The following is a 20,260-nucleotide window of genomic DNA, read 5'->3' as shown; positions in this document are numbered from 1 at the left end:
GGAAGATATAGAAACCATAATCTTGGAATTGGAATACGTGACTACAAAAAGATTCGAGTAATAAGATGCGATGAGTAAGAGGGTAAATTATTTTTTTCATGTCACTTGTTCTTTTATCCTCGACAAAAATGAAATCGTAAATTAATGGATGGTCTTTTAAACAACATCAAAGATTTACAATTTCTGCTTATGAGTATACAGGCAATAAATAAAGTGAGAAACGAAAGGATAAAAGAAAGGTAGATGAAAACGTGAGAGTATTTCATGTACGAAATGCCTGCTTTTTCACTTTTCCTTCATCCTATTTTAGCATCGATTGAAGTGGGATATCGTTTCAAGGGAATTACGAAACGATATATTCTATCGATTGATTTTCGTATTCTCGATTTAAATTATATTACTTTCACGGTATCGACATTCTTGTTTCTTCATTTTTCTTCTTCATGTATGAAGTACTTTAATTAAAAAGAATGACCGGATAAAATAATAATGCGATAAAAAAGTATATAAAATTAATACGAACGTTATTTTGGTTCACGTAATATTTTATTTTTATTTCCTAAAATTATTTTCCGATTTAATTATTTTTCAGGTTCGAAATTTCTTTCACAGATAATTCAGTTATCGTTAAAAAAGAATTCTGAAATTAATCCGAGATTCAATAAGACCGACTGACAAGTCTACGGAAATAGGTTATCAGTTCTGATAGAATGTAGCATCTTTATGTAAGTGACGTCCAAAGGACGTTTTAAAACGAGATGCAAGCTAATCTCGAGCTGCATCCTAAATACCTCATATCTTCCGTTTCATTTCGCCCTCCACGAAATGATCACGATGAAACTTGCTACATACTACGTCCTCTTCATATTTTTTACCAAACGTCGTTCCTCTCGATTTTACCTCTTGCTTTTTTTCATCGTATTTCTAAATAATTTTTTTTTTATTATTAAGGAATACTTTAAATCCTACTCGTTTCTTTCTCTTCTAATTAATCATTTGTTAACGAATCATTTTTGATTAATCAGAAATATTAAATCGGATTGATAAAGATCGTCGATGTAACGTAAAATAACTGTTATACTTTGTTTTCTTAGCATTTTTCAAAGTATCTCTGAATGTACATAAACGTCTTAATTTTCATATTTCTCCGTACATACTGTAGTATTTTATTTCTTTTTCCTTCCTAGTTTCAATGGGTGCATTACATTCAGGCAAAGTGCCAAGATGCACCTAGATGTCTTTTCCTCCTCACTTTCTTTTTTCTCTTTACTTCTGCCATTAAGAAAATATTCTACGAATAAGGGTCGCAAGAATTTTAAATCAACGAAGTCGAATCCCACGCTTTCCTACTTTCCATTTTACTAACAATAAACCGAGCAGGGATAAATTTTGCTCGTTTATTTAGCCGAGTTACTAGGCGTTATTCATCTTACACTTTGGAAATCTTCATCGATCTCAAAGTGTTCCGTCATTCGTTATTACACTCGGGAATTATATTCCCAGGATCAGATGATCTTTCACGTCTTCTTCTGCAAAATTATCATATAGTATTTTATCAATCTTAAGAAAACGCGTGACATTGTCAATGGCATTTCAAAATTTAAAAATAATATTGAGCGAAGGATAGCAAAAAATTATCAATTCTTATACTTTCTCTATTATCGAGTATTTTGAAAAGAATCGATATGCTTCTCTTGTGTATGTTAGGTAGATTAAGATAGAAGAGAAAAAGGAAAAATAAGAAAGAAAAAAAAAATACGCTACGAGCTACGAGAAGAAGAAAAAGTGATCTTACTTTTCTACAGATGATAGGATAGTTGGATAAGTGTAGTCGAATCGTGACAATAGGCGGAGCCTTGGAATTTTCATTACCGTCCACTTTGCACAGAACTATTTTCCTGGAGGACACGGATATAAATGAAATCGTGAGGAAGGAAAGCACGTACGTTGTTTCGCAAATCTTTCGTTTACTAAACATTTAATTCTGATCTTTTCAAGGATTACCGATTTCGTTTTTTTCTAAACGCGTCGATGAACTATCTCGCATAGTTCTTACTAAAAAAAAGAAAAGAAAAATATAAAAGTTCGAAAAAATGAAAAAAAGGTAATTTTAAACAATTACAATCGTCTTTGAAAACGACAATCAAAAACAAAGTTCTAAAAAGAATTTAAGAATATTACAATCTATATTTATTTATCTATTCTGCATATTTGGATTGAACTTTCAGCAAATAATAATTTTGTTCTTTTTAGAGTTCTTTTGGATCATAATTTTTAATTTATAAATTATTTGAAAAAAGTATGTAAAGTGCTCATAGAAAAAGATTGTCATGATTATTCGCAAAAAATAAAGTAATATCTAATTATATCGTCGAACTTTTCATTTCTCTCAGAGTTATTCGAACATTTCCTCTTCAACGACGTCGTCAGCTGTGTTTGACATTTCTCGTTGATGAAACAGCATGGAGCTGCTACACTTTTGTTGTTTCATCGATAGTAATAACTCAAGCATACTAACAATAAGCAAAGTGGGAGAAAGAGAGAAAGGGAGAAAACTATGTCGATCGAACGGCTGTTTACTTGAAAGATTACTTTTATTATTTGAGGATATCGGACTGATATTAATAATAAAGATTTCCCTAAAGATTTTAAATGTATTACAAATTATTTGAAATTGATATATTGACGCACTTGTTTGATTCAAGGGTTATATCGATAGAAGGGTTATATCGATGAAAATATCGATGAAGATTACTTCAACTTTTGTTTAATTTAAACTCAAAGTGTTACATAGTAATAATTATGATAATTAAAGAATATTATTTCCTCTTTATATACTTACTCATTTGTTTCGTTAAACCAACTTTTTATTGCAGAATTACAAAAATAAATGTTTATTGTTTACGAGTTGAATATTGAACGTTTTATCGATTTCTTTTTAATTTTGTAATCAAGCGCAGCAAAAGTTCCAGATCTCTTTAGAGGAACAGTAGACAAAATATATAAGTAAATATAGCTTGGAGTAGTTTAGCTCGTTTACTACACTGATTCTATAGTTTTACTGAACTCGGTTTAGTGGTGAGTGGACGCAAGCACCGTAAGTTAGATTAGTTTGCTCCACTTTTATTACAAGAATAGTGCGCACTGACGTATATACATAAAAAGGACGACTATTTGCTGTCGTATCGTTAGTTGTTCATAGACGACTGACTATTTTTCTTTCGAATGGCGACTTTCTCGAAATAGGCAAACGCACGGCGCCAAACGGACCATGACTCGTTGATTGAGAATTATTGATTTAAGATCAGGCTCAATTTTGAACAATAAGCTAAATATCGTATTAATATAGCAACAATGTATACAATAATAATATATAAATAACAAATAAATATATAGAAAAATAAATTTTAAAACATGAATTTTTAAAAAAGTCCTTCGAAAGTCAAATATTTTAGGCGAGTCAGGTTATCTATTCATATACTATTGAATATATGCAATGGTAAAGAAAGAGAAGGAACAGAGAAACCATTGAAGCGACTTTTAATTGACCTGAAACTCTTGAACCCTCCATGACTCTACATATCTCAAACTTTTCCGTCAATCAACCGTAAGTTTCTACGACTTCCTACCACTGTGTTTATCTTTGTAAAGGGGAACAAGTTGTTACTGATATACATTATTCTTGTTCTTCTTGATTAATTTATTAGGGATAATATAAATCTGTAAAGAAACATCTCATTGTTATGTTTCATTTTACTTCTTTCTTACATTATTACTACTTCTACTATCATTTTCATTATAATTATCACCGTTATTGTCATTACCATATTTATCGTTATTATTATATTATTATCTTTCTTTTTTGTTTAAATTGGAAGATATTTATTATTGACGGAAGATGACAAAATTATATATTTTTAATTAACTTAACTAACATGATGAGTTTTGAAGTTCCACGATTATTTGGCTTTACACTTAATATCAAATGTCTCAATTCTTGATTGTTCATCTATTTCAAGTTTGTTATGCAAAATTGGAAATAGATGAGTTGTTTTGAAGAGATATCCTCGAATTTTCCTATCAGTATATAAATTATCATTCCTCTGAGAGATTTATTAAGCAATTCAAGACTATGTCATTCATTTGAGAGAGGTTACTAGTATCAAGAGTTCTTCAACAGTTCAAGACTAACTGTACTTTCTCGGATTTGGCTTTGAAACTTGGAACTTTGCTCGAACGAGAATCTCAAGACCATTTACGAGATTATTCTGCGTAAGATACATCTAACTATTCTTTTTTTAAAAGTAACGTTCAAAGCAGTATCGCATGAGAAACAAGTTCTCAATCCGATCGATCGATAGTTTAGTGTGCTAATGGAAATATTTTCTATAAAATAGAAAGCTTCGTGTAACCATAATTTTATACAGATAAAGCTGGCTTATTGATTACAACTTTATTTTTCCGATTATTAAGCTTCTCGAATGTAATTTTTTCTATATGGAAGAGTTCTTTGATTTTTATCGATTTATTGTTTTCTGCAAATTGTTTCAGAGCAAAGATGACGTATTTTTATTCACCTCGTGAGGAGTCTCAATGTCCCGTCGAAATTTATGTTACTGTTTTCTTGGAGTATACTGGTAGAAGACAACTTTGTGGATTTAAAAGTTTTGTTATTTCGGGGAAAAAAGCAAAGTCAGTCTTGAATTTTCATGTCGATACTTTCTTTTAAATTATTGACGAACTTCTCAGAGCTTTGGTCTTCTTCGTTTTAATAAACAGATTCTTATGATTATGTTAGAAATTTTAATCGAAATCTTGTCGGTCCAACTTTTTCTTTTATCAGCAAAAGGATAACAGAGATTCTTTTGATACTAATGAATTAAATAACTCATTTGTTGTACATCAAAATCTCGATAAATCAAATGCGCTAGAAATATTTATTAAAGATTAGATTGTCTTAATCTCCATGATAAGTCTAAGAGGAATAATAGATATAATGATAGCATATCTATCGTCGCAAACATCTCAATTTTTCTATTAATTTTTTTTAACATTCTTATATTTTATTATCAAGTTAAATCAAGTTAGATCCCAGTAATTGTTTAGATCAGCCTTATTCGTTAAGGAAAAATATGCTTTAAGAGAATATATTAAAAATATTATTAATCGAACTTGGTTTAAGCGAACTTTGTATACAATATTGCGTTAAGTACGAAATTTTATAATAAATTACAAAATAAATTAAATAGCACTTGATCAGTTTCAAAACTCGATTAGGAATTCCTTTGCCTGATTAAAATTCGGGATGTACTACTTACATACATATTATGTATTTATCATTTCTTCTTTTGTCCCAAATTAATGTTCTTGAAATATCAAGGTATTAGTTACTTATCGCCAACGTTTACTTATTTAATATTTTTTTCTGATGAAATTGGACTTGAAAAACAAACGATATCTTCGATAGAGATATCTCTGCTTTATCCTGTATAATTGGAAGTATTACGTTGTTGTAATTCATGAGTGTTTTGTTGTTTATTACATGTTACAAACTATAATCAATAAATTATTATAGAAATTTTTTTCATCTTGGACAATCTAACATGTAGAATAAATACTATTATAAAATGCATATCGGGAGATAATTACCATATTAAACGAATATATAATCCTATAGTTTTAAAACCAAATAGAGCAGTTTCTGAAGATGAAATTTTTTTTCTACGATACCAGCAATTTAACGAAATTAAATCTTATTAAATGTTTTTCAATCAATCTTCCGTCTAATTCTTTGATTAAAAGCTTCGGAATAATCTGTTTTCGAGGACTACGATAAAATAGCTACAAGTAATGTGAATAATATAACTTTATGTAATATATTTCAGTATTTCAATTAATTTAGAATGTTTATCAAGTAGTAATAAAACTTTTCCTAATGATATTCATTTTATAAAATGAGTATGTAAACTTAAAGAAAGTAAATAAAGAAGAACCAGGATGCAAATTTTCTTAAAATTACAGTTCCTTTGTATTTTCTTTTTATTATGGTAGAAGAAGAAAACAACCTTCAACGTTGATAGCAGCCAATTATGGTTATTGTTCTTCTCTTTTCATTGGAAATAATAAAAAAAAATATCCTTGGGAACTTTTTCTACAAGTATAAAAGTTACGATTATTGAATAAAAAGCTTGATTCATTCACATTTGAGAGTTTCTAAAATAGATCATTTTTTCTTATCTTTTCTTCCATCGTAAAATATTATTTTACTTTATTACAATTCATGACCCGTGACCAAGCCCGTGAACATATTTTCCTTTCAGTTTTTAAAGACTATTATCAAGGTTACGTTGAAAAAATAATTGCATCCAACCGTAGCCAGCCAATTTAATTTCTTTATTCGAGCTATACGAACGGAATCAAGTGCTCTACGAATTAAAAATTCATGGATCTAACATCGATCATTGCCATATGAAAATGAAATGCTTTCAAAAGATCTTCTTCAGATTTATTGCAATTACTAATATTACTATTACAATAATTTCATAATACCTTATTAATTTCCTAGAAATATGCTGTTAATTCGTTTTTTACCTTTTGAAAATATTTCATGAATTTCATTTTATAAACAATTTTATAAACAATTTTTTAAAACAAATCATTTTAAATCAATTGTTTTTCGTCGTCCGAACACCATCCCAACGTTTTTCCTCTGTATCTTCTCTTTTTCATTCCCTTCTTCCGTTTCTTTTTACCCTCGTTCATCGTCAATGAATTCGAGCGAGGGTTGTGAGATATCATACAAGAGCGAGGGAAAAAGAAAAAAAGTAAAAGTGAGAAAGAAAATAGATTCAGGAAAAGAGAAAGTTTAAAAGAGCCGATGGAAATTTTCGATAGTTGGATAGAAATGAAAAGAAAAGAAAAAAGAGAGAAAACAAAGGAATACTCTTCGAAGAAATCTTATCATTTTCCTCTTTATTACACCATGTTCCTTGTATTTTTATCTTATACTTAAAAACGATTTTTAATAGGCGCTAAAAACTTCGTAAAGTATGCTCATTGCGCACGATTTCAATGTCTTATCGATCATTCACCTGTTTTTTCATAGAATCGATGAAATTCTTTTTTTCTTTTCTTCACGACGAAGTCGATTGAAGGAAAGGTTTATTCGCTTGATAGTAGAAGTCGATTGGTTTCCAAGGCGAAGTATACTCGATCCAGGCGACGAGAAATCGAAAGAGAACATAAAAAAGAGAATGGGGAGAGAGAGAGAGAGAGAGAGAGAGAGAGAGAGAGAGAGAGAGAAAGGTAGGAGGGGGGATATCTGTACGGATCGATTGAACCGGGGATCTTGAGACTCTCTGGACCACTTGCAATAAGCTAGAATCTATGTAAGTAGTACATGTAGAGCAGAGACAAGCCGATCTTATTTGTGAAATCTGATGCGGACTAGTCGGTAAATGAGAATGAAGGAAAAGATAGAAGGCTTTTGATTGGTCGGACGGTATGGAGGTCATCGCAAGAAGAAAAAAATTCTCGTCTCTCTTAGAGATGTATTACGCAATTATGTTCTTGATTTACTGGCTAACTCAATAGCTTCGAGGATTTCGATCCTTGTCGTTGGCGATCGATCGCAGGAACAAAGATGTTTTTTTTTTTCGTGAAAATAACGCTCGCAGGATCATTTTATCGACCAACGTCGTCCAGTAAACTCTTTCTCGCTATATTTTCTGAGTATATCGAGACCACCGTTGTCGTTAAACTTCAGTAAATCGATTTACACATACGACACACGATGCTTTTGCGTTAAAACCTGATAATGACAATCTTTTCATTCAATATCGGTGTTCGATAACCAACGTAAGTTATCTTTTCTTTTCTTTTCTCGAGAATATTTTTTATTTATTACTTTTTGTCATTAATTATTTTCCTCTTTTATAAAGATAGATTTTCTAAAAATAAAAACTCGTTCCATGATATTTTTCTTTCTTTCGTCTTTTAAAAAGATTTATAGTTTTATTAAGATTTACAATTGTTAAGTTACAATGGATTTATGACTTTTAAATAATGTTAAAAACTTCTAACTACAATCGAATCCTTTGAATCGTATAGAAAAAAAAAAGTTTAATTTAATGCGAGATCAGCAAATAATTTTAAGATAAATCAGATTAATTTTCAATTTGATAAAAATCTTTTCTGGTATTATTCAACGTGTTCTATCACATATTTGCCTTGCAAATTGTAGTCATCGTCCTATCAAACTACAAGCTCGATTTGAAGTGAAGCATACGGGTCTTAAATGATCAAACCCTTCCTGAATACAAGCATCGATCATTGATCAATCAATCTTCTTTACGTAAAGTATGAATCGTTCTTAATAAAATTGATAAAGGATACTTTAATTAATTTACAAACTTTCCAAGTAAAATTTCTTATAATGTCAGTAACTTTTAATGTATAACTCACGTACGAACCTTATATCTCGTACACAAATTCCCTGGAGTTATATAGTTTTCATGGAAAAAAGAGAAAGAGAGAGTTAACATTTGATAAATGCTCCTTTATAATAATTATCTCGAGAGTTCGATTTTTTTACTATTAAAATATACTCGATAAAACTTTTTAAAAATCTTCTCAAAATCTAAAATTAGTTCACAATAATCCCTGAAATTTTGTTCACGATAAAAATTACAGTTTATCTAGAAAGCACACGCTCTATATTGTTTCGCTCACTCGGATTTACCCACGTACTCGAAAAGTAAATAAAGCCTAGCACCGCGGCCAGCTTTAATTTCTTCCCTCCTCGTTTACTTTACTATCCATGATGTTGACCTTATTAACCGAACACGAAGCACTTTCATGCCCATGTTCCAGCAAATTACATTCTTGGTTTTGTTTCGTACTATATACTCATTATCAACCTTGTCCCGTCTACTTTCCCCTCTTACTTTTTTGACATTCTGTGTTATCTTTTGAATTCGTAAAAACGAAGAAATTCATAAAAAGAAAAAAAAAGAGAGAGAAGAGAGAAAAAGAGAAATTGCCAAATGAGATAGACTTATTTGTTAAATTCGAAAGAAAATATAAAAAATTCGTAAAAAAAATCATAGGATGAATGTTCCTTTTATTTGAATTTATTTCGCTTCTCCTATATTTTGCTTTTTAATGGGCTCTTCTTTGTTTAAGAAAACACTCGGTCGATATTTGCTCACTCATACCAATTCTCAGCACGTAGTTACTTTCAAAGAGAGAAGAGTACCAAAACTTCTTTTTTTCATTCTGCTATTATTCTGGAAAGTTTTATTTCGATGAATAATAGTAGAACAAGATGGATAATTAATACCTGTCACTCTTTTGTATTTACAATAAACATTATCGGATTCATTCCATTTTGTAAGCGATTGTAATACATCTTTAGAAGAAAAAGAGAATATTTCTATGCTCAAAGTTATCAAATATATTTTTCTTAACCAAAAATATTTTCTCATTTTTCTCGATTATTTAAATACTGATTGTTGTGTAAATTTTGAAAATTTCTTCATACATAGATATTATAAATAGTTTCTGAATATTCTAAATATAATTAACAACGAAATAAACTCATTAACGAGAAGAAATTTCTATTATCATGATAAATGTAAAAAGTTAAATAGCAAGACCAAAGTTTTCTTATACTTTTAGAAAGACCCTTTGAAGATAAGAGTTCCCTTCTTTCGAAAAAAGAAACGACGAATTTATTCCTGTAGATACTTTTTCCTTATAAAAAAAAACAGGAAAAAAAAAGAAGGAAGTGAAAAAAGGGAAAAGGGCACGCTTTACACATAGTAATCTTCGAAAACATTCATTTCATCCGTTACATAATTTATGGCTGAATAAAATTAACTGAAGAATATAAGAAGTCACTGACGATTTCATTAAAAGAGTTACAGAGAGAGAGAGAGAGAGAGAGAGAGAGAGAGAGAGAGAGAGAGAGAGAGAGAGAGAGAGTGTATGTGAGAGAGAGAAGGAGAAAGGTCGGAGAAAGTAATCATCCGAGAATGAAATGAGAATCTTGGTGAAAACCTTAGTGGCAAATATGGCTAACGTAGGAAAATCCATTCGATGATGACAATCCGGAAATTGAGTAGATAGGAAAAGAAGAGAGAGAGAGAAGGAAGGAAAAGAGGGAAAGAAAGACCATGAAAGAAATAGAGAGAAGAAAAAAAATGCAAAGAAAGACCCTGAAAGAAATAGAGAGAAGCTAAGAGAGGAAGAAGATCGTGAAAGAAATAGAGAAAAGGTAGAGAGAGAGGAGAGAGAGAGAGACAGACAGAAAGGAGATTTGAATATATTTCATTAACATTCTATACAAGCATATTATTTCCAAATGATTAAAAATCGATCCTTGTATGCGACCGCAATACTAATTTTTCAAGTTCACTTAATCTCTTCCGAGATATTTCAAGCTGACCAAATGAGACCGCCATGAAAATTTTATGAAATATTCATTAAGATATAGGAAGTATTTAAAACGATAGATAGTATAATTTGTAAATTCGCTTTGATGAATCAATAATCATCGCTCCCATGTTTTGATTAATGTAATAACGATTTTCAGAAATTTCGCCGAACGATAAGAATTTGTACAATTTGTGATAAGTTTTATGTTGAGCCGCTTCGTGTAACTTACTCGTAATATCGAAAGGGAGTATGCCATTTATTTCAGCAAAATTTTCTTTATTCGTTTTCTACCGTATACCTATCTACTTGCATAAACGCGTTTACCTGAATATTTTATATTAGATTATTTCACTGTATTAAATATCGCTTTCATTTCATTCTTTGCTATCTTTCAATTTCACCTATACAAGATAATTCGTTTATTATCTATAAAAGTAAAAGAGCATTATATTCCGTTAAAGTTATAACAATTGTCCCTAAGAAAAATCCAAATTTAATTAAGTGTCATACAATTTCAATATTTTTCTAATTTTAAGAAAATAAAGAATAAGGTTTCGATGATATCGAACATAGCTGATTCGAACGACATATTTCTACTTGAACAAATAAATATTACATAGTACAATGTATTATTTATTTGGCTTCGAAGTTTTTATATCTTTCTTTCTTTCTTTCTTTCTTCCTTCCTTCCTTTCTTCCTTCCTTCCTTCCTTCCTTCCTCGTTACAAAATATATTTAAATTATAATATAATTAATATATATATATATAACATTGTGTCTAACTTTTGCATCTATTTACATTATTTTAAATATATACATATATAACTCTGTGAATGTATATAAATCTGTACGTGTAAATAACATGTATTTATACGTACATACAAACGTACGTAATAGAGCAAAGAAAACAACGACGATTAAGTTATTTCCATAAATGTTCTCATTGTAGGATAACTAATTAGAATGCTCGAATGCTTGCTTAAATCTGTCCTTCATTACCGAAAGCTCGGCTCTCTTTATTACACGTGAAAATGAGATAGAAGTCATGTTATATCTGGAATGTAAATGTCGACGATAAGTTATACTCGCGAGCTTATACCATATATGTACACATATATGTAGTACATAATATGCACATAGAAAGCGTTGTTTCGGTTAACAGGCAGTCCACAATGTAATTAATCGCTATACCTTTCGAGGCTCGACGTAGACCGATAGGGTGCTAGCAAAAGAGATAATTCTCTGTAGGCAACCACATAAATATCCAAGTTACATATAACATGTATTTTCAAGTTTTTTGAAAAATTGTTAAATCGATTTTTTTTAACAGTTTATTTTAATAACAGCATTAACGCGCTGTTATATGTAGAAACCTGCTTTAAATAATAGTTTGTTAGTATACAGAATCATAAAAAAAAGATAAGTATTCCTATTTCGCAAATCGTAGATATAACAATTAAAGAACGTTTTAACATTTTCATTATCTGAAACATTTTCATTATCTTGAAGCACCAATCGTTAAAAAATATTACGTTTATATCCTTACGTTGAGATTTTTGGAATTTCAAATTGAATTAATGTCCACGTCGTCGGGTAATCTTATGCATAGTAACGCAGATAATTTTGAGATAGGTAGAAACATAAGGGAACGTTGAAAAAGTCATTGGCATACCGGTCGCGTGAAAACGAGCAATCTGGTTTTAGTACGTGCCGAGGAACCCCACGAGGGAGAAGTTTGAAAAATAGCTGAGCTTAGGAAAGAGAGAAAAAAGAAAGAGAATACGAGTCATCTTTAGATGACCTAAAATATCATTTCGAGCACTTATCCGTAAGAAATTTTTGCTGATTTGTGGAATTCCCTTTTCGTGCTTGTAATAAAATATACCAGACAAGATTCGATCGATGACCGAAAGAAACGTAATCAAAAATAATCATGTAGAGATATTATGGAAGATTAGCGGACTTGTACATACTTATTTTTTATTTCACACAGATGAAAAACCAATCTTGAAATTTTAGATATGGGATGGTCCAGTTGATATATATGTATATGTGTGTGTGTGTCAAATATTATATATATTTAAACATTTATCGTTGCACAACTGTAAACTTCGGTTACATAAATGCGAGCAAGAGAAGGCAATTAAGTTGAATATGTATTACGTAAAGATCGATACTTACATGTTCAAAAGATGTTGCCAACAATACTTGTATCGTTGATATCGTATAAGTAATCGGTGTATCGTTTTAAAAGCAATTAATTAATCGAAAACAAATCAATCAGGAATTTAACTATATAATTATCCATAATTTGATATTGACTGATGTGTTAATTGCTCCGAAAAGTTAAAAGATTTTTTACTCCTCACGTATGTATATTTTCAATAAAATATAGAGATATCCGCTCAAGTTAATTATTACATATCAAACTCCACCACCTGTCAATTCTGTTCATTTAACCGATAATTTTAACCATCGGCTATTAAATTTATTAATACTCAACATTCTTATATATCATACGATTGTCATTATTATTCTTTGTGATATGAAATTATTAAAGAAAAATAAATTAATTATACGTTAAACCGAACGAACGTTTTGTAAAAGATCATTTAAACGTTGCACACAATTACAAAATTAGAAAATTGATATTACATAAGATAGTTATTAAATTATAAACATCCGGTTAGATTAATTGCTACAATTGATAATCTTCGGTATACTCCATTCTCTACTATTATATGTTCATTTGATTTATTTTAATAAAATTTAACGATTAAAATGAGTGAAAATAGCTGTCCAAAAGGAAGAAAAAGAAAATAAAAGAAAAAAGGCCATTCTAATCGCGTGGTCCTTCCTGTCATTCTTTTTGTGTCGTATGATATATATCAATATCGAAGCTTGAAAATCCATTTATATACAACCATGCTATAGTCCTGGCCGAACACTGGACTCGAATTGGTAGTGTAGTTTTATATGTAACAGTTTATACATCATCCGTATCGTGTCCATCACCATTCTTGGCCTGGACGTTCTCCGGTTACATTTTATAGCCTCCGGGTTATATTTTCCTTGTTTCCCGGTCTCACCATGAAGGGACATGCCAGATCACGGAGTTGTATAAACCTATCCGAACGTGTCTTATCCGTGTATGACGTTATAATGTCTGGCTTCAAATTGATCGTCACATCCACGGACGGTTTCCGATCGTATATAAATGTTTGGATACGATACGGCCACGGCACGATTATATATAAATAGACTTTAATTCGCTGAAAATCGATAAACGTTTGAAATACACTATTAAGACCAGTTAGTTGTACTACGATGGCGACAATGTTGAGTTTTTTCTTTTAAAAGGAAGAAAATATAGTATCTACGATCCTTATTCGTCTAAAAAAACACGTCGTAAAAAAGGATAATAAATGATTTAGAGTTTACATTTATTATCATTTATTGCAACGAAAAAAAAACTAAATGTGTCCCATGCGCAAACTCTTCTTAAATTCTTATCCTGTATTTTGCATAAACGATTTTTCTTTTCAGTCGATTTTCTTCCTGATAAATTTCCTATGTAAATCTAGAAACGTTCGTCGACAGTTTGCATCGGAATGAATCTAAATTGATCGAATAAAATGTCGCGACGATTCGATAGCGTATTTTCTTGGCTTTCGTGTTGCAAAAAGAAAGTAAAACGAGTGTTTCTACGAAATTCAAAGTTCTCTTATATCTATTCTCTTTCTCTCTTTCTCTCTATAAATTAGAACTTAGCTAACTCGAGCAAAATAAACAATGGAAAGGTATAAAAGCGGTAGATGGTGGCACGTATCTAGGCTCGGTTTGCGCGCGTTAAACCAATCCCAACGAGTTGAGGAAAAGTCGTGAGTTTGGAGAGAAAATAACGTGATAAACTACCTCACCGAAATACAGTTTGCCTCCTTCCATCAACATTCGGTCGATTTCGTTTCCTTCTGTTAGCTATTTCATCGATATAATGTGATTTACGATATACGAAACGTCTTTTATTTGTTCATTCCATAACAGTCATCTAACGCGAAGATATTAAATAAATACATTTGCACGATATTTTTATTGCAACGATATTCACTATTTTGTTCCAAAAAAATATACTTCTCTGAAAACAAACCAAACTCCGAAATTAGTGATTCAATATTATTATTTTTCTTTTTTTTCGTAAAAATATTCCCTTAGGAATATTAATACAAAAGATGGGTATATCAGTGTGGGAAATTATATGTTGCTTTATAGTGCTTTTCGTAATACTAGAAATTGTTTCATTTATGACGAAATTATTGTATCATTCGAAATAAGCACTTGCTGCTGTGGTCTCATTTGTTCTTATCATTATGGAATATGAAACATAAGCATTCATGGCATTCCGAAATTCGAACGAACCTCGTAAAGTGAATTGTCGTGACACTCTTCGAACAAATCGTACTTATCTATTATTATAATAAATACCTGAAATAAGATACGAAGAATTCATGCACATACACACACAAAAGACAAAACAACTCTCAAGATATTTTGTAAAACTGCCGATCATTATGTATTTAAATAAAACGAAATAAATTTTGTTGTTTAATAATTTCGGGAAAATTGTATACCGGTAATATTTATTTTTTCCATTCGCGTTTAGCAAAAATACGATAGATAAAGCAACTTTTTGGTCGAGGTAACCGATACGGTAAATAGGAATTTCATGTATAATAATTACGCGAAAATAGCTTTAAGAAATACGTAAAGTATATTTTAAAGATACTGAGAAAATATATCTACCGATTGAGTCACTTGAGATAGAAAGCGTAAATATTTCAATAGAAACTAATATAGACAGAGTAAAAATTTTTATCTGAAAATTATACTTTTCGTAACATGGAGGTCGTGGATATTTCTTTAAATGAAATTTAATTCTTTTATTTATACAAAAATTATTGATCGAATCAAAGTAAATTCATAATCTCCTGCTCTCTTATTCATATTCTCCTATTATGATCATTGTAAATAAAGATATAAGCTTTTAAAGTTTATCGATGCAATAGATCCAATTATAGTATTATTATTTATAGATATTTAATTGTTTTCTTCTTTAAAGATATTTTTTCCGACGATTTTTTTCCTTTTATAAAAAATTACTGAAATATATATTCATGCTTCCAGTTTTAAATGATCTATCTGATATATATAATAGCTCTTAAATACCCAAGTACTCGGTTCTATTTCGAAATATATGATATTACTCTAGTCCTACCTGTATCCGGATATTTGATAAGATACTCAGGCAAATAAAAAATATAAATCTGATAAAGTTACAGCCATGCTTATATCGCATGCATTATCGTGAACCATAGCTTTCATTTTATTACTGATTTTCAATCGCTACAAACATTATTAGTTCAAAATATAGTTATCTATTACTTAAAAATGTTCCTTTATTGATACAACTATAGAAAAATAATAATATCCAATTAAAAATAATGAATTGTTTTGTAGTTTTATTATCACATAGAAAAATATAAGTTATCCGAAAAATTGTAAATATCCGGATAACAGGGATATAGTACTCGAGTATTTTTCATACTCAGATATTTTTCATTTATCGAGGTATCTTATCGATACCCGATGGGTCGCGTAGTAACAGCTTTATTCGTAACTGATCTATGCGTAATTTACAATTTGTAATTACGAACGATAAATCGCTACTGTAATTTCATGAAACAAGATTTATTGAAACTATTTAATGTTTCGGTTTTGAATTTATAAAATATATATTTCACGATTGAAGAAACGATTTTTTTCCCTGTAAATAAAACGTAGACTTTTTAAATCCCTTATAGAATGGTTTATAAAGGTTAAATTACCCTCGCCACCCAGAAAAAACTATTAGTCGACCCCGTTCTACCGCGTAAAAGATGATGGGAGTAGCGTCGAGTTCTGTGCAAACTCACTTAACGAATTTTCCCACGAGAGATTCGGGAGAATCCCATGAGAGAAACTCCCTCAAATAAATGTTTTATTGTTTTGGAAAGTCCCTTCGTTGCGTCTTTGATATTTGACGTAATCCGTGCGTCTTCGTCATTTACATGATTTTTTGAAACCTTCTCCTAAACACTTAAAACACTTTGCAGAAACTTTTGTCGCTATCGATCTCATAAATAACAGACGTTCATAAATTATAAATTCGTTGAACTTTTTCGAAGTTCCACTATCTCTGCATTCGAAATTCTAAAAAAGAAAAAAAAGGAAAAAAAAAGATACTAACGCATATTTTATATGTGACACGCTCTCTGATTTATAGAAATTGATAATAAGTTAAAACAATAAATATGTACTTTTAATAAGGAATATTCGCGAAATGGTCGCCTTTGATTTTTATGAAACTTTACAAATCGTAGTGAAAAAAAGAAACGTGTTTTTTTATCTGTAGTAATTCGAATTTAAATGAGATGATTTTTACCATGTTTTCTACCTTTTTCAGTTGTCTTGTAAAGTAATGGAAAAAGTAAAAAATATTATATTGCAAAGTTATTTATTAGGTTGGTACAAAAATAATTGCGGTTTTTACATATCGAGTAAAATGATAAAAACCGGAATTGTTTCCATTAATCTAATCTCTTTTTTATAACGACACAATTATCAACGAAACAAAAGAATTTTTCAAAAATCATCATTTTCAAAAAAGAATTTTTGTCAATCTTCATATTTTCTGATATATGTATTTCTTTTTTTTTCTAAAAACAAATTTTATTACCTATTTAATTATGCAGATATATAAGTTTCTTATTATAATATTATATACAAATCTTATTATATATAAATGTATATTTCATACGCAATAGTCGATTTATCAATATACGATAATACGATTATGATTGTTAAAATTAGTGATAAAGCAACGATTAAAGATTATGAATCAGTTAAATTATGTTACACTACGTATATTCCGTTATTATACAAACACACATACACTCGCATATTGTAAGTTAAATCTATATACGATCTATGAAATTATCCTAGCGTTCAATTGTTCATTTCTTGTTTATAGGATTTACGAGAGTGTTGAGAATACGTGGGAATAAAGTATTTCCCTATTTTACTCATACGTCATATCTTTTTCTCAGGCTAGTAAGGATACGGAGATCCCTCAGATAACATCAAACAGGACTTCGAGCGGTAATTAGGATGTAAAGCAACACGTTACGCGGAAATTTATTCCACGCGAGACTCGTAAAGAGACATCTTTTAGCTTCAAGTATAGCACTTCATGCAAATTCACGACGATAACAACTTAGATCGTTCGATGAATTAATCATAATAAAATAGATTGAAAGCTAGGCAATCGTCCGGTCTAAGTTTTATTAATTGTCGACGTTAATAATTCTTCATAATCATTTTACGGTTTTATCTTAACTGGACATTAGAATTGATTTTATTATTATTAAATTATTATAAGAAAATACGTTATCACGAAGCAGTCTTATATATGAGATGTTACATGAATCGTACATTAGTTTTTTAGAAAGCTTTTGAATTAATATGAACTGGTAGGAAATAAACATCAAACGGAAGTTCTATGCTAACCCCAGTTGCGATTAATGGCGAAAGCAGGAGCAAAACAATTTCACGAAAATAGACGTTGTAATAAGGTTGCTAATATATAATCTAGGAGACATTGCAATTTATGTAATCGACGAAGGAAGTTGTTGCCGCGTATCTCAAGTTAATTTCAAGCTTCATTAATGCATAGGTATGATAAAAACCAAAAAATAAAGAGAAACAGAAATAGATTTCGTAAGGAGGATTTTCTTTTAATATACATAATAAAAAATTCTAGTATAAAGATATTTTTAATGAATTTTAAAACCTAATTTCGTAGAAACAAAGAATGTTTTATACGAGATATTTCATTCAATCAGTAATGTAAAATACGATCTAAAAAACTAATATTACGAATAATAAATAATATAAAAACGTAATATATTTCACGTATTTATACACATTCGTTTGTATTACACCAAATATTCCGATTATTAATAACAACGGTCTATTATTAGTACTAATTGTGCAACGATGGTGACAATCGTCTAATGCACGAAAAAAAACAAGCGAAGGAAAAAACATTCGAGTTTAATTTTGTTAATCTCAAGAAAAATAGGTTAAACTTTGATAACGTGACCTCGATAAATTATTTGAAAAATTATTTTGTCAACTACTGTTTTGTATAAGATAGTACATATTGCATACATTTGTAAACATATTAGAAGATAGAGATGTATGTGTGTGTGTTTTGTAAATGCGATCTAAAAAAATCATAGAAGGACCTAAAGAATTTTTAAAATCCCTTTAAGTTGTTTTGATCGATGACATGTTTCGAACGTGATGATCGAATATATAAGAGATGATATGTTCAGAACGTGACGTCGAAGTCGAACATACAAGATGATTCAGATCAGGAAGCGAATGAATAAAATAAATTGATACCGGTTAGCGAGTTCACTGCCATTCCAATTACGTGCGTGAATGGAATCATAAATAGTACTTCCAAAAGAGGAACGTCAAAACGTGACGGATCGATATGGTCCTCGACGTTTCGATTTAACCTTCTATCTTCTCGATCTTACTTGACGAGAAACGAATATCGACATTTTCCATTTCAATGAACTTTCCGGGAATTAATCATATTGAACGGTGTCATAATTTGAATTTATTTCCTGGAATATAATTTATAATCAGGATTTGACCACACAACGACAATTCGAATTAATTTATGTTGAGAATTAATTCGTAATTTTCACAATGGAAAAATGCGAAGTTAATTACAAACTCTTTATAGCACGTTAAATTAAATGCTTTATTTATTCGTTTTTTTTTTTTCCTTTAATATATTTAATTTCCTTTAGTACAGATACCGTGTCTTTGTTAGAAATTGTTAGGGCTGGTAGAGGAAATCATTACGAACAACTTTCATAGAGGAACCCGTGTCCGGAAACGTTTCGTTTGGTAATTACAAAACGTGATGTAGGTACTAACCAGTCTAAGTAATATAGCAGAATAATAATCCAAAATGTTCGTTATTTCAATATAAACTCCATTAAGGACGAAACAATGGTTAGTTGTGTTGGCGAAAGTATTTTAATAACTCACATCAGGTTCTTTAATTACCAAACAAAACGTTCTTACACATGGATTCTGAATGAAAATTGTTTCCAATGATCTCCTCTGTCATCCTCAAAAGTTCACCAAAAATTACCTGTTGAGGAAAAGAGAGAGCTATGCAGTTTTTCTTATATCCCTTTGTACAAGTTTATTGGCTGTTCAACAAAATTTTTAAATCTCGATATTTGAATCGTTTGTCAATATAGATCGAGATAATCAGATAGTCTGTAATTTTTTTATTAAATATATTGTAAATATTACCAATTAAATCTATGAGAGATAGAAATTTATGAGCGTCGAAAATATTCGTGTAATTTACACATTTTTTAAACAGACGTGAAGTAGGTCTTTGAAATCGATTAAATGATAATCACCTCGCTAAATTTGATGTAGATAAATAACTTTCACGTGAATTTACCAAAATAATATATACAGCTGATTTCAACTCATCAGATATATCAAAATGAGTCCAAAAAAAATAGTAATAAAAATGAAATACGATATAATCGTATTTATCGTAACACAAGGGAATTACGATTTATATAATTTTGAGAATAACGTGAAAAAGCACCCATTACAAAATTTTATTCAAAATTAGAACGAAAGAGGATCGTACTCATTGAAAATTATGTTCGAAAGAACTTTT

This window comes from Vespula pensylvanica, chromosome 4 (assembly GCF_014466175.1).
Source record: "Vespula pensylvanica isolate Volc-1 chromosome 4, ASM1446617v1, whole genome shotgun sequence".
Classification (NCBI taxonomy): Eukaryota; Metazoa; Arthropoda; class Insecta; order Hymenoptera; family Vespidae; genus Vespula; species Vespula pensylvanica.
The sequence above is the reverse complement of the archived record's forward strand: the minus strand, read 5'-3'. Positions refer to the sequence as shown.